The sequence below is a fragment of the Ischnura elegans genome, chromosome X (genome assembly GCF_921293095.1).
Source record: "Ischnura elegans chromosome X, ioIscEleg1.1, whole genome shotgun sequence".
NCBI lineage: Eukaryota > Metazoa > Arthropoda > Insecta > Odonata > Coenagrionidae > Ischnura > Ischnura elegans.
This window is the reverse complement of record NC_060259.1, coordinates 110,737,675-110,751,906: the sequence shown is the minus strand read 5'-3', so window position 1 is coordinate 110,751,906 and position 14,232 is coordinate 110,737,675.

The window sequence follows — 14,232 nt, the reverse complement described above, 5'->3', positions numbered from 1 at the left end:
TCACTCGATTTCACGGCGAAGAAGGAAATTTTTAAAAATAGGATTTAAAAATTAAAATACTTGTTATACAAGCGATTTCACTGCAAAGAGAGAAAAAAATTTTTAAAAAACTATTCAAAATGATAATCCTTCTTATAAACACGATTTCACTGCGAAGCCAGAAAAATAAAAATAAGATTTTAAATTAAAAACCCTGTTATAAAAGCGATTTCACTGCGAAGATGGGAAAAGTTTAAAAATAACATATAAAATGAAATTCATTCTATTAAACGTGAATTAACTGCCAAATTAGAAAAAAATTTAAAAAAGGAATAAAAAATGAGAAAATTATTCAATGCGATTTCACTGACAAGAGAAGAAATTTAATATAAGATTTAAAAATGATAATCCTTCTTATGAATGCGATTTCACTGCAAAGAGAATAAAAATTAAAAATATGATTTAAAAATGAAAATCGTTGTTATTAACGCGATTTCACTGCGAAGAGGACAAAAATTTAAAAAAGATTTAAAAATGTCAATTCTGGCTATAAACAAAATTCCAGTAAGATGAGGGAAAAATACTGAATAAGATTTAAAAATGAGGACCCTTGCAGGAACGTGATTTAACAAAGAAAAGGAGAAATTTTCCAAAATAAGATTTAAAATGAAGATCCCGATATAAATGCGATTTCACTTCGAAGAGACAAAAAATTAAAATAATATTTAAAAATGAAATTCCTTGTTTTAAAAGTGATTTCACTGCAAAAAGAGAAAAAATTATATAAAAGATTTAAAAATGAAAATCCTTGTTATAAACGCAATTTCAATGCGAAGGAGAAAAGGAAGGCGTTTTTTTGTAATGATTATCCATGTCATAAAGGCGATTTCGTTGCGAAGAGAGAAAAAAATAAAAATTAGATTTAAAAATGAAAAACCTGGTTATAAACGAGATTTCGCTAAGAAGAGGAAAAAAATTCAAAATAAGATTTTAAAAAATGAAGTTCCTTGTATAAACGCGATTTCCATTCGAAGAAAGAAAAAATTAACGATAAGATACTTAAATGAAAATCCTTTGTTATAAATTCCATTTTACTTCGAAGATAAAAAAATTTAAAAATAATTAGATTTAAAAATGAAGAACCATGTATTAACGCGATTTCACTATAAAAGAGAACATTATAAAAATAATATTTAAAAATAGAAATCCTTGTTATAAAAGCAATTTCACTGCGAAGACAGAAAAAATTAAAAAATAAAATTTAAAAAAGAAAATCCTTGTTCTACGCCAGATTTCACTGCGAATAGAGAAAAAATAAAAAAAAACATATAACAATGAAAATCCTTGTTAAAAACGCGATTTCACTGCGAAGCGATAAAAATTTTAAAATGACATTTTGTGGTCAATATCCTTGCTATTAACGTGATATTTCCGCTAACTCAGAAAAAATTAAATATATGATCAATTATAATCGTCCTTATAAACGCGATTTTCCTGCGTAAAGAGAAAAATATTAAATTAATGTTTAGGCATGTAAATCCTTCTGAAAACACGATTTCACTACGAAGAGAAAAAATTAAAATTAAGATTACATAATGAATATCCCTGTTATAATTGCCATTTCACTGCGAAAATAGAATAAAATAAAAATAAGATTGATAAATGAATATCCTTTTTATAAACGCGATTTCACTGCGATAAAAAAATTTTTTTGCGATTTCACTGCAATTAAAAGTTAGATTTAAAATAAAAATACATGTCATATCACCGATTTCATTGCGAAGAGAGAAAAAAATTAAACTGCCTTTTTATTATGAATATCCTTGTTATAAACGCGATATATATATATGCGAAAAGAGAAAAAATTGAAAATAAGATTTATAAATGACAATCCTTGTAATTCACTCGATTTCACGGCGAAGAAGGAAAATTATAAAATTGGTTTTTAAAAATTAAAATACTTGTTACACAAGCGATTTCACTGCGAAGAGAGAAAAAATTTTAAAAAACTATTCAAAATGATAATCCTTCTTATAAACACGATTTCACTGCGAAGCGAGAAAAATAAAAATAAGATTTTAAATTAAAAACCCTGTTATAAAAGCGATTTCACTGCGAAGATGGGAAAAGTTTAAAAATAACATATAAAATGAAATTCATTCTAATAAACGTGAATTACTGGCAAATTAGAAAAAAATTTAAAAAAGGAATAAAAAATGAGAAAATTATTCAATGCGATTTCACTGACAAGAGAAGAAATTTAATATAAGATTTAAAAATGATAATCCTTCTTATGAATGCGATTTCACTGCAAAGAGAATAAAAATTAAAAATATGATTTAAAAATGAAAATCGTTGTTATTAACGCGATTTCACTGCGAAGAGGACAAAAATTTAAAAAAGATTTAAAAATGTAAATTCTGGCTATAAACAAAATTGCAGTAAGATGAGGGAAAAATACTGAATAAGATTTAAAAATGAGGACCCTTGCAGGAACGTGATTTAACAAAGAAAAGGAGAAATTTTCCAAAATAAGATTTAAAATGAAGATCCCGATATAAATGCGATTTCACTTCGAAGAGACAAAAAATTAAATATAATATTTAAAAATGAAATTACTTGTTTTAAAAGTGATTTCACTGCAAAATGAGAAAAAATTATATAAAAGATTTAAAAATGAAAATCCTTGTTAAATACGCGATTTCACTGCGAAGCGATAAAAATTTTTAAATGACATTTTGTGGTCAATATCCTTGCTATAAACGTGATATTTCCGCTAACTCAGAAAAAATTAAATATATGATCAATTATAATCGTCCCTATAAACGCGATTTTCCTGCGTAAAGAGAAAAATATTAAATTAATGTTTAGGAATGTAAATCCTTCTGAAAACACGATTTCATTACGAAGAGAAAAAATTAAAATTAAGATTACATAATGAATATCCCTGTTATAATTGCCATTTCACTGCGAAAATAGAATAAAATAAAAATAAGATTGATAAATGAATATCCTTGTTATAAACGCGATTCCATTGCAAAATGAGAAAAAACCAAAATCACATTTAAAAATGAAAATCCTTATTATAAACGCGATGTCACTGCGAAGAGAGAAAAATTTTTAAAATTACATAAAAATAAAATTCCTTGTATTAAACACCATTTAACTGCGAAGGGATAAAAAATTGAAAATAAGATTCAAAAATTAAAATCCTTTTAATAAACGCGATTTCACCGCGAATAGAGAAATACTTAAAAACTAGATTTAAAATTGAATATCCTAGATATAAAAGCGATTTCACTGCAAAGAGATAACAAAAAAAATAAGATTTGATATTGAAAATCTATGTTAATCACACGATTTCACTGCGAAGAAGGAAAATATTAAAAATAAGATTTTAAAACGAAAATCCTTGATACACATGCGATATCACTGCGAAGAGTAAAAAATTTAAAAATGAGATTTCAAGATGAAAATCCTTCTCAGACTCTTGAATTAACTTCAAGGAGAGAATTAATATAAAAAAAGAAAGATTTGAAATTAAAATCCTTGGTACAAATGTGATTTCACTGCGAAGAAAAAAAATGAAAAATAGGATTCTGAAAGGAAAATCCTTGTTATTAATTCGATTTCACTGTGTAGACAGAAAACATTAAAAATTATATTGAAAAATAAAAATCCTTCTTATAAACTCGATTTCACTGCGAAGAGAGAGAAAAATAAATATAAGATTTGAAAACGAAAATCCTTTTTAGAAACGCTATTTCACTGCGATTAAAAGTTACATTTTTAAAAAAAGTACGTCATATCACCGATTTCACTGCGAAGAGAGAAATACTTCAAAACTAGATTTAAACTCGAATATCATTGACATAATGTGAAGTGAGAAAATTTTGAAAATGACATTTTGTCGTCAATATCCTGGTTATAAACGTGATATTACCGCGAAAACGAAAAATTAAATGCAAGATTTATATTTAAAATCGTTTTTATAAACGCGATTTTCCTGCGTACATAGAAAAAAATTACATTAATTTTTGAGAATGTAAATCCTTGTGAAACCGCTATTTCACCAGGAAGAGAAAAAAAATTAAAAATAAATTTGTATTATGAATATAAACGTCCTTTCATTGCGAAAAGAGAATAAAATAAAAATAAGATTGAAAAATTACTATCCTTGTTACAAACGCGATTCCATTGCGAAAGTAGAAAAAAAACCAAAATAAGATTTAAAAATGAAAATCCTAATTATAAACGCGATGTCACTGTGAAGGGAGAAACAATTTTAAAAAATACTTAAAAATGAAAATCCTTGCATTAAACACGATTTAACTACGAAGAGCGAAAAAATTGAAAATAAGATTTAAAAATTAAAATCCTCGTATTGAACGCGATTTCACTGCGAAGACAGAGAAATTCAAAAATAGGATTAAAACTGAAAGTCCTTGCTATAAACATTATTTATATCTGGATTGAGAAAAGATTGTAAATGACATTTTGTCATCAATATCCTCGTTATAAATGCGATATTTCCGAAAAACAGAAAAAATTTAAAAAAAAGATTGAAAAATTAATATCCTTTTAATTAACGCTTTTCCACTGCGAATTAAGAAAAAAATTAAAATATTATTAAATAATGTAAACCCTTGTTATAAACGCGATTTCAATGCGAAAAGAGAAAAAATTGAAAATAAAATTTGGAAATGAAAATTCTTGTCATAAACACGATTTCACTGTGTACAATGAAAAAATATAAAAATGAGATTAAAAATGAAAATCCTTGTTATCTATGTGATTTCAAAGCAAAGTGAGAAAAAATTGAAAATGTGATTTTGTAATGAATACCCATCTTAAAAACGCGATTTCAACGCAAAAGGTGAAAAAAATTAAGAATATGGTTAAAAAATTAATATCCATGCCATTAACGCGATTTCACTGCGAAGAAAGAAAAAAAATAAAATCAAAAAATGTACATCTTTGTTATAAGCGCGATTTCACTGCGAAGAGAGAAAAAAATAGAATTGAAATTTAAAAATGAAAATCATTGTTATAGGCTCGATTTCACTGCGAAGGGTGAAATAATTAAAAAGTAATATTTAAAAATGAAAGTCCGTGTTACAAACGCGATTTAACTGCGAAGGGATAAAAAATTGAAAATAAGATTCAAAAATTAAAATCCTTTTAATCAACGCGATTTCACAGCGAATAGAGAAATACTTAAAAACTAGATTTAAAATTGAATATCCTAGATATAAAAGCGATTTCACTGCAAAGAGATAACAAAAAAATAAGATTTGATATTGAAAATCTATGTTAATCACACGATTTCACTGCGAAGAAGGAAAATATTAAAAATAAGATTTTAAAACGAAAATCCTTGATACACATGCGATATCACTGCGAAGAGTAAAAAATTTAAAAATGAGATTTCAAGATGAAAATCCTTCTCAGACTCTTGAATTAACTTCAAGGAGAGAATTAATATAAAAAAAGAAAGATTTGAAATTAAAATCCTTGGTACAAATGTGATTTCACTGCGAAGAAAAAAAATGAAAAATAGGATTCTGAAAGGAAAATCCTTGTTATTAATTCGATTTCACTGTGTAGACAGAAAACATTAAAAATTATATTGAAAAATAAAAATCCTTCTTATAAACTCGATTTCACTGCGAAGAGAGAGAAAAATAAATATAAGATTTGAAAACGAAAATCCTTTTTAGAAACGCTATTTCACTGCGATTAAAAGTTACATTTTTAAAAAAAGTACGTCATATCACCGATTTCACTGCGAAGAGAGAAATACTTCAAAACTAGATTTAAACTCGAATATCATTGACATAATGTGAAGTGAGAAAATTTTGAAAATGACATTTTGTCGTCAATACCCTGGTTATAAACGTGATATTACCGCGAAAACGAAAAATTAAATACAAGATTTATATTCTAAATCGTTTTTATAAACGCGATTTTCCTGCGTACATAGAAAAAAATTACATTAATTTTTGAGAATGTAAATCCTTGTGAAACCGCTATTTCACCAGGAAGAGAAAAAAAATTAAAAATAAATTTGTATTATGAATATAAACGTCCTTTCATTGCGAAAAGAGAATAAAATAAAAATAAGATTGAAAAATTACTATCCTTGTTACAAACGCGATTCCATTGCGAAAGTAGAAAAAAAACCAAAATAAGATTTAAAAATGAAAATCCTAATTATAAACGCGATGTCACTGTGAAGGGAGAAACAATTTTAAAAAATACTTAAAAATGAAAATCCTTGCATTAAACACGATTTAACTACGAAGAGCGAAAAAATTGAAAATAAGATTTAAAAATTAAAATCCTCGTATTGAACGCGATTTCACTGCGAAGACAGAGAAATTCAAAAATAGGATTAAAACTGAAAGTCCTTGCTATAAACATTATTTATATCTGGATTGAGAAAAGATTGTAAATGACATTTTGTCATCAATATCCTCGTTATAAATGCGATATTTCCGAAAAACAGAAAAAATTTAAAAAAAAGATTGAAAAATTAATATCCTTTTAATTAACGCTTTTCCACTGCGAATTAAGAAAAAAATAAAAATTTATTAAATAATGTAAACCCTTGTTATAAACGCGATTTCAATGCGAAAAGAGAAAAAATTGAAAATAAAATTTGGAAATGAAAATTCTTGTCATAAACACGATTTCACTGTGTACAATGAAAAAATATAAAAATGAGATTAAAAATGAAAATCCTTGTTATCTATGTGATTTCAAAGCAAAGTGAGAAAAAATTGAAAATGTGATTTTGTAATGAATACCCATCTTAAAAACGCGATTTCAACGCAAAAGGTGAAAAAAATTAAGAATATGGTTAAAAAATTAATATCCATGCCATTAACGCGATTTCACTGCGAAGAAAGAAAAAAAATAAAATCAAAAAATGTACATCTTTGTTATAAGCGCGATTTCACTGCGAAGAGAGAAAAAAATAGAATTGAAATTTAAAAATGAAAATCATTGTTATAGGCTCGATTTCACTGCGAAGGGTGAAATAATTAAAAAGTAATATTTAAAAATGAAAGTCCGTGTTACAAACGCGATTTAACTGCGAAGGGATAAAAAATTGAAAATAAGATTCAAAAATTAAAATCCTTTTAATCAACGCGATTTCACAGCGAATAGAGAAATACTTAAAAACTAGATTTAAAATTGAATATCCTAGATATAAAAGCGATTTCACTGCAAAGAGATAACAAAAAAATAAGATTTGATATTGAAAATCTATGTTAATCACACGATTTCACTGCGAAGAAGGAAAATATTAAAAATAAGATTTTAAAACGAAAATCCTTGATACACATGCGATATCACTGCGAAGAGTAAAAAATTTAAAAATAAGATTTCAAGATGAAAATCCTTCTCAGACTCTTGAATTAACTTCAAGGAGAGAATTAATATAAAAAAAGAAAGATTTGAAATTAAAATCCTTGGTACAAATGTGATTTCACTGCGAAGAAAAAAAAATGAAAAATAGGATTCTGAAAGGAAAATCCTTGTTATTAATTCGTTTTCACTGTGTAGACAGAAAACATTAAAAATTATATTGAAAAATAAAAATCCTTCTTATAAACTCGATTTCACTGCGAAGAGAGAGAAAAATAAATATAAGATTTGAAAACGAAAATCCTTTTTAGAAACGCTATTTCACTGCGATTAAAAGTTACATTTTAAAAAAAAGTACGTCATATCACCGATTTCACTGCGAAGAGAGAAAAACTTCAAAACTAGATTTAAACTCGAATATCATTGACATAATGTGAAGTGAGAAAATTTTGAAAATGACATTTTCTCGTCAATATCCTGGTTATAAACGTGATATTACCGCGAAAACGAAAAATTAAATACAAGATTTATATTTAAAATCGTTTTTAAAAAACCCGATTTTCCTGCGTACATAGAAAAAAATTACATTTATTTTTGAGAATGTAAATCCTTGTGAAACCGCTATTACACCAGGAAGAGAAAAAAATTAAAAATAAATTTGCATTATGAATATAAACGCCATTTCATTGCGAAAAGAGAATAAAATAAAAATAAAATTGAAAAATTACTATCCTTGTTACAAACGCGATTCCATTGCGAAAATAGAAAAAAACCAAAAATAAGATTTAAAAATGAAAATCCTAATTATAAACGCGATGTCACTGTGAAGGGAGAAACAATTTTAAAATATACTTAAAAATGAAAATCCTTGCATTAAACACGATTTAACTACGAAGAGCGGAAAAATTGAAAATAAGATTTAAAAATTAAAATCCTCGTATTGAACGCGATTTCACTGCGAAGACAGAGAAAATCAAAAATAGGATTAAAACTGAAAGTCCTTGCTATAAACATTATTTATATCTGGATTGAGAAAAGATTGAAAATGACATTTTGTCATCAATATCCTTGTTATAAATGCGATATTTCCGAAAAACAGAAAAAATTTAAAAATGAGATTGAAAAATTAATTTCCTTTTAATTAACGCTTTTTCACTGCGAATTAAGATAAAAATAAAAATATTATTAAATAATGTAAACCCTTGTTATAAACGCGATTTCAATGCGAAAAGAAAAAAATTGAAAATAAAATTTAGAAATGAAAATTCTTGTCATAAACACGATTTCACTGTGTACAATGAAAAAATATAAAAATGAGATTAAAAATGAAAATCCTTGTTATCTATGTGATTTCAAAGCAAAGTGAGAAAAAATTGAAAATGTGATTTTGCAATGAATACCCATCTTAAAAACGCGATTTCAACGCAAAAGGTGAAAAAATTAAGAATATGGTTAAAAAATTAATATCCATGCCATAAACGCGATTTCACTGCGAAGAAAGAAAAAAAAATAAAATAAAAAAATGTACATCTTTGTTATAAGCGCGATTTCACTGCGAAGAGAGAAAAAAATAGAATTGAAATTTAAAAATGAAAATCATTGTTATAGGCTCGATTTCACTGCGAAGGGTGAAATAATTTAAAAGTAATATTTAAAAATGAAAGTCCGTGTTACAAACGCGATTTAACTGCGAAGAGAGAAATACTTAAAACTAGATTTAAAATTGAATATCCTTGATATAAAAGTGAGTTCACTGCAAAGAGATTACAAATTAAAAATAAGATTTAAAAATGAAAATTCTTCTTATAAACTCAATTTCACTGCGAAGAGAGAAAATATTAAAACTAAGATTTGAAAATGAATATCCTTTTTATAAACGCGATTTCACTGCGATAAAAAAATATTTTTTGCGATTTCACTGCAATTAAAAGTTAGATTTAAAATAAAAATACATGTCATATCACCGATTTCACTGCGAAGAGAGAAAAAAATTAAACTGCCGTTTTATTATGAATATCCTTGTTATTAACGCGATATATATATGCGAAAAGAGAAAAAATTGAAAATAAGATTTCAAAATAAAAATCCTTGATACGCAGGCGATTTCACTACGATGAGAGATAAATTAAACTTAACATTTAAAAACGAAAATCCATGTTTAAACGCGATTTCACTGCGAAGGGTGAATATATTAAAAATAATATTTAAAAACTAAATCCTTATAGTAAACGCGATTTCACTGCGAAGAAAAAAATAAAAATTAGATTAATTTAAAAGTCCTTGTCATACACTTGATTTCAATGTGAAATTTGAAAATGACATTTTGTTGTCAATATCCGTGATATTACCGTGAAAACAGAAAAATATAATATAAGATTAAAATTGAAAATCGTTTATATAAACGCGATTTTCCTGCGTACATAGAAAAAAATTAAATTTATGTATAAGAATGTAACTCCTTGTGAAAACGCGATTTCACTAGGAAGAGAAAAAATTTTGAAATTATGAAATTTTTAAATGTAATATTCAAAAAATTGAATATTACATTTAAAAATTAGATTTAAAAATTTAACTTATTCTTTGCTCTTCAGAATTATAAAAAAATCAAAGAGAGAATTAGGTGTGCAGTGGTGTGGGAGGGCGAACCATCACAGCAAAAGCACCCAAGGAATGCAGAACATGAAGAGTCAGAAGGAACTTTGTTCAGGTGGTTTTTTGAACTACAATCTGCAAGAACTCCTGAGAAAGGGGCTATAGGCTTAAGGTCCCTGTATAGCAGTGTATTTCTGTGATGGTTTGAGACTCGAGAACTTCAAGGGCTCAGAAGGTAGGTAAAACTAATTTAAAGCACGAAAGCATTATATCCCTTCATAACTGCTGGTGATGCCTGTGGTGTTAGCTCGAAGCTGTGGGAGAAAGGACTCCGTTCCTGGCAGAATATCCTAATAAGTATTCCACACGTGTTATAACCAAGGAGGTTGTAAATCTCTGGAGGGGCAGAATTGGTTCTGAGTGTGGAGCGATGTGTGGCCAGAATAGGGGTGCTTGGGCAGGACAAGCCTTTCACCAAAACATTGACAATTACATAAGGGTCAATGCTTACTATTTGATGAAATTTTAGGTCCTAACTTGTTAATACATTGAAATAAAATATGGAACGCACAATGTAAAGCCACTTCTATTTCTTACTTCATTGGTAGGCTTCGCGAATAAATGACTCAAACATCTTTTCCTGGGAAAAAATTATAATTATCAACCATCATGATTACATTCGACAACCAGCTCAGTTGAAAATTAAATTTACGAGAGTAAACTAGTCATTTACCTGCACTTATAATGGTATTTAATTTTTTTATAGTGAACAGAAATCTAACAATTACAGTAATAAAGAATAAAGTATATTTTCAAGGATTACCCCCACCAGTAAAGTGGCTCACAGACACAGAGATTACATACACACTAAAAGAAGTATAGCGAATGATGGAAAAAAGTCCGATGACAATCACCAGCAAAATTCTTATGATTATTGTAGCATTTTTCATGTAATGTAGTTCATTTTCAGAACAAAACTTAGCTACCTCAAAATACCAATCGGAGACTAAGTCCAAAAATTGTCAAACCAAGATGGCAGAGCTTTGACTACGCTAAAAACTTAGAATCAGCGCCTCCAGATATTGACAACCTCCTTGCATATAACGCACACGATATGGAAGTCTTTTACAACCCTTTCCCTAACAAAAACCCTTGCAGCACTGGGTGTTTCTTTCAATGATGCTTCAGCACTGCTAGCGATAACATCCCTGAAAACCTGATGCTGCTCTTTTAGTTTAAAAATTCTGCATTCTTACTCATGTTTCACAGTCATTATTGAGACTCTTAAATCAATAAAGTCATACTTGTTTAATATTTCAGCCTATCACTTGTATTCTTAATAAGTTTTACATTTCTATGTTGCATATTACCTATGCGTGTTACACAGACTGTCCCAAGTGTCGTGTGTCATTTTTGACCTGTAATTTTAGTAACTTTCCGTAGAGCTATGTTCATGAAAATTGGCACACTTATGGGAAAAGGTCCTAAGTTTTGTTGAGTGTAAGCAAAATTTTAAAATTTTGACCATTTGACCTCACAATTTGGGTCCAAACCAAAAATTTGAATTTGCCTTATGGGGTTTCAATGTAAAAAAAATCGAGATAGAAAAATGTCTGAATTTCATTGACCAAGGTGTCAATTCTTATGGTTTCGGACCCGAGAAACCCGAAAATAACAATTTTATTTACGAAAATTCAACCGTTGACCCAGTAAGGTCACCGTCAAGGTCATAAGGGTGGCAAAAAGAATAGCATACCGACAAAGGTGTCGATCTATGGGTTTTATAGGGTGCCCAAGTCATTGGTATTGTCCAAATACCCGTATTATTCACTAATTGACCTACGAGGGTCACAATGGGGGTCAAAGGTCATAGCGTTAAACGTCGGGCCATCGTGGCAACTAACGTGTCAAACCATAGGTTTTGAAGGGTCCCAAAGTCGGTTAGGCAGTTCATAGATCAGTATTGTTGGTTTTTTGACCTCCGAGGGTCACAATGGGGGTCAAAGGTCATAGAGTTAAACGTCGGGCCTTCATGACAGCCAACGTGTCAAACCATAGGTTTTGAAGGATGCCAAAGTCGGTTAGGCAGTTCATAGATCCGTATTGTTGGTTTTTTGACCTCCGAGGGTCACAATGGGGGTCAAAGGTCATAGAGTTGAACTTTGGGCCATCATGACAGCCAAAAAGTGGAACCATGGGTTTTAAAGGGTGCCCAAGTCAGTGTGGCAGTTCGTAGCAGTTTGCATATTGTCGATTTTTTTACCATCGAGGGTCATAAGGGGGGTCAAAGGTCACAGATGTATGTTTTGAAATAATAATTGGAAAAATAATTTCCCCAACTAAAGGTTTTGAAGGGTGACCAAGTGAGTGGTGTAGTACACATATCCACTGCCTTTTCCGACAAGCCTCCCTTACCCTCTTAGTTTCACGCCGTTCTTGATTATTTATTTTCCTAGACATCCTTTTTCCCGACTCTGTGTCCACATTCTTCCACTACATCTCTCTTCAAAGAAGGTCCTAAGGAGGTCTAACGCCACATAGGACTTTCTTTATAACTACGCTGAAATCCCATTGGTTTTAAAGATCAACAAGCAAATAGCAAAACCCATTCATGCCGCTTTTCATTTAAGTATTAGACCTCCATTGGTAGCACTCAAGTTAAGGGTTGCGAGTTTTTCCCATGAAAGTCCTAAAAATATGTTAAATATAGTTAAGAAAAAGTCCCAGTCTGACTGTAAAGACCTCAATTCCCAATGCCTGTCCCTCGTCCTGCAAACATTACCGGCAGCAAATTTATCAGGACCTTACTTCACATTAAAACTTGCAAATCGGTTGGGTATAACACCCAACAGTCTCATTGCTATGTCTTGGCCTTTCCATTAAGATGCTTTTGCCGCTGAGCACTATTGTCCGCGCAGCGTGTACTGGACAATTTCAGGTGTGCGATATAACAAAATTTAAATATTCTAAACTTGAAGCCCTAGAAAGTGTAATGTTGCAGCTTCGAGAAGAAGAGCATGGCAATCAAAACCATTTCTGCAATTGGATGGTTGACAAGCCCAATGTAAACTACATGTTCACATTTCAGTTTATAATCCTATTAATTTTGTCGTTTAATGATATTTCTCTTTAATGGTTAAATATTTATCACAAGGCATGATACAATCAAAATAAAAGCTGGATTTATCCATTTCTTTTACGTTTTACCTTATGGTTTCGAACATAGCCAATATCTTTTTAAACGGAGTATTGTCTTTCACTTTGAGCTGCAAATCAAAATGATGTTTAGAGAAATAAATGATCAACTTCGGCATGAAGCTAAGATGGCATGGGAAGCCTGCCGGAAAGCACTGCGAGGAAATGGAAAATTTTTGGAAGGAAGGGGGGTAAGCGCATTGCATATTTTCTTTATGACCTTTGATCCCCATTATGAATTTCGGAGATCAAAAAAATCTGTTATGCGGAACTATGAACTGCAAAACTGACTTGGGCACCCTTTAAAACCCATGGTTCCACTTTTTGGCTGTCATGATGGCCCAAAGTTTAACTCTATGACCTTTGATCCCCATTGTGACCCTCGGAGGCCAAAAAACCAACAACACGGATCTATGAACTGCCTAACCGACTTTGGCACCCTTCAAAACCTATGGTTTGACACGTTGGCTGTCATGATGGCCCGAAGTTCAACTCTATGACCTTTGACCCCCATTGTGACCCTCGGAGGTCAAAAAACCAACAATACGGATCTATGAACTGCCTAACCGACTTTGGCATCCTTCAAAACCTATGGTTTGACACGTTGGCTGTCATGAAGGCCCGACGTTTAACTCTATGACCTTTGACCCCCATTGTGACCCTCGGAGGTCAAAAAACCAACAATACTGATCTATGAACTGCCTAACCGACTTTGGGACCCTTCAAAACCTATGGTTTGACACGTTAGTTGCCACGATGGCCCGACGTTTAACGCTATGACCTTTGACCCCCATTGTGACCCTCGTAGGTCAATTAGTGAATAATACGGGTATTTGGACAATACCAATGACTTGGGCACCCTATAAAACCCATAGATCGACACCTTTGTCGGTATGCTATTCTTTTTGCCACCCTTATGACCTTGACGGTGACCTTACTGGGTCAACGGTTGAATTTTCGTAAATAAAATTGTTATTTTCGGGTTTCTCGGGTCCGAAACCATAAGAATTGACACCTTGGTCAATGAAATTCAGACATTTTTCTATCTCGATTTTTTTTACATTGAAACCCCATAAGGCAAATTCAAATTTT